Here is a 2860-nt window from a genome sequence, read left to right as displayed (position 1 = left end):
TTTTGTCATCTTCAGTTTTTTCATCAGTGTTTTATAGTTTTCAGAATACAGGTCTTTCACCTCTTTGGTTAGGTTTATTCCTAGTTATCTTATTATTTTCGGTGCAGTGTAAATGGGATTTTTCCTGAATTTCACCTTCTGCTGCTTCATTATTAGTGTATAGAAATGCAACAGATTTCTGTACATTGGTTTTGTATCCTCCAACTTTATCGAATTCATTTATCAGTTCTAGCAGTTTTTGGTGGAGTCTGTAGGGTTTTCTGTATAGAGTATCATGTCATTTGCAAATAGTAGAAAATTTACTTCTTCCTTGCTGATTTGGAAGCCTTTATTTCTTTTTGTTGTTTGATTGCTGAGGCTAGGACTTCCAGTACTATCTTTGATAGAAGTGATGAGAGTGGACATCCTTCTCTTGTTCCCCAACCTTAGGGGAAAAGCTCTGTTTTTCCCCATTGAGGATGTTAGCTGTCATTTTTTTCATATATAGCCTTTATTATGTTGAGGTATGTTCCCTCTAAACCTACATTGTTGATGGCTTTTATCATGAATTGATGTTGTATTTTGTCAAATGCTTTTTCAGTATCTATTGAAATGATCATATGGTTCTTATCCTTTCTTTTATTGATGTGATGTATCATGTTGATTGATTTGTGAATATTGAATCATCCTTGCAACCAAAGAACAAATCACACTTGACCGTGGTGAATGATTCTTTTAATGTATTGTTGGATTTGGTTTGCTAGTATTTTACTGAGAATTTTTGCATCCATGTTCATCAGGGATACTGGCCTGTAGTTCTCCTTTTTTCTTTTTTAGTGTATATTTATTTGGTTTTAGAATCAGGATAATGCTGGCCTCATATAATTTATCTGAAAGTTTTCCTTCCTTTTTTTTTTAATGAGAGAGGGAGAGAGAGAGAGCCTCAAGCCTCGGCACAAGGCTCAATCCCATCACCCTGGAATCATGACCTGAGCTGAAATCAAGAGTCAGATGCTCAGTTGACTAAGCCACCCAGGTGTCCACCCTTTTCTATTTTTTTGGAAGAGTTTGAGAAGGCTATGTATTAACTCTTTATGTTTGATAGAATTCACCTGTGAAGCCATCTGGTCCAGGACTTTGTTTGTTGGGAATTTTTTTGTTACTGATAGAACTTCTTTGCTGAATCTCTGTTCAAATTTTCTGTTTCAGTTTTGGTAGTTTATATGTTTCTAGAATTTATCCATTTCTTCTAGATTGTCCAATTTGTTGGCATATATTTTTTTCATAATAATCTCTAATGATTGTATTTCTGTGGTGTTGTTTGTTATTTCTCCTCTCTCATTTGTCATTTTATTTATTTGAATCTTTCTCTTTTTTTCTTGATAAGTCTGGCTAGAATATTATCAATTTTATTGATTTTTTCCAAGAACCAGCTCCTGGTTTCATCTATCTGTTCCATTGTTTCTTTGCTTGTTTGTTTTAGTTTCTATGTCATTTATTTCTGCTCTTATCTTTATTATTATCTGCTGGTTTTAGGTTTTGTTTGTTGTTCTTTTTGTAGCTCCTTTAGGTAGAAGGTTAGGTTGTTTATTTGAGATTTCTCTTGCTTCTTGAGATAGACATGTATTGCCCTCTTAGAACTATTTTTGATGCATCCCAAAGGCTTGGGACCATTGTATTTTCATTTCCACTTGCTTCCATGTACTTTTTAATTTCTTCTTTGATCTCCAGGTTGACCCATTCATTGTTTGGTAGCCTGTTAATTAACCTCCATGTATTTGTGGTATTTTCAGATTTTTTTCCCTGTGGTTGGCAGTAGTTCATAGCAATGTGGTCAGAAAAGATATATTGTAAGACTTCGATCTTCTTGAATTGGTTATCGGGGGGGGGGGGGGTTGTGGGCTAATATGTGATCTATTTTGGAGAATGTCCCAAGTGAAGTTGAAAAGAATGTGCATTCTGATTTTTTAGGCTGGGATTTTCTGAACATATGTTAAATCCATCTAGTCCAGTGTGTCATTCAAAGGCATTGTTTCCTTATTTATTTTCTGTTAAGATTATCTGTCCATTGATGTAAGTTAGGTGTTCAAGTCCCCTACTATTATTGTATTATTATCAATTAGTTACTTTATGCTTGTTATTAAATATTTTTTTTATGTATTTGGGTTCTTCCATGTTGAGGGCATAAATATTTAAACTTGTTATACATTCTTGTTGGATTTCCCCCTTTATTATTATATATTATCCTTGTCTATTATTACTGTCTTTGTTTTGAAGTTTGTTTTTTTTTCCCTGATATAAGTATTCCTATTCTGACTTTCTTTTGACATCCATTTTCATAATAGATGTTCCTCCACCCCCTAACATTCAATCTTCAGGTGTCTTTAGGTCTAAAATGAACCTCTTATAGGCAGCATATAGATGGGTCTCACTTTTTAATCCATTTTGTCACCCCATATATTTTGATTGGAGCATTTGGTCCATTTACATTCAAAGTAATAATAATTATTATTTTTATTTTTGAGAGAGAGAGTGTGAGCATGGGAGGGACAGAGAGAGAGGGAGACACAGGATCTGAAGCAGGCTCCAGGCTCTGAGCTGTCAGCACAGAGCCTGACGCAGGGCTCAAACTCACAAAACACGAGATCATGACCTGAGCTTAAGTCTGTTATTTAACTGACTGAGCCACCCAGGTGCCCCACCAAAGTAATTGTTGATAGATATGTATTTATTGTCTTTTTATTAGTTGTTTTGTGGTGGTTTTTGAAGATTTTCTCTGAGCCTTTCTTGTCTTTCCCCCTTTCATGTTCTACTGATTTTCCTTTTTTTTTTTTTCTTATTATTATTATTTTTTTTTTTTTAGAAAGAGAGAGAGAGCATG

This window comes from Panthera pardus, unplaced genomic scaffold (assembly GCF_024362965.1).
Source record: "Panthera pardus isolate Hobbes unplaced genomic scaffold, ASM2436296v1 HiC_scaffold_27, whole genome shotgun sequence".
In the NCBI taxonomy this organism is placed as follows: Eukaryota; Metazoa; Chordata; class Mammalia; order Carnivora; family Felidae; genus Panthera; species Panthera pardus.
The sequence above is the reverse complement of the archived record's forward strand: the minus strand, read 5'-3'. Positions refer to the sequence as shown.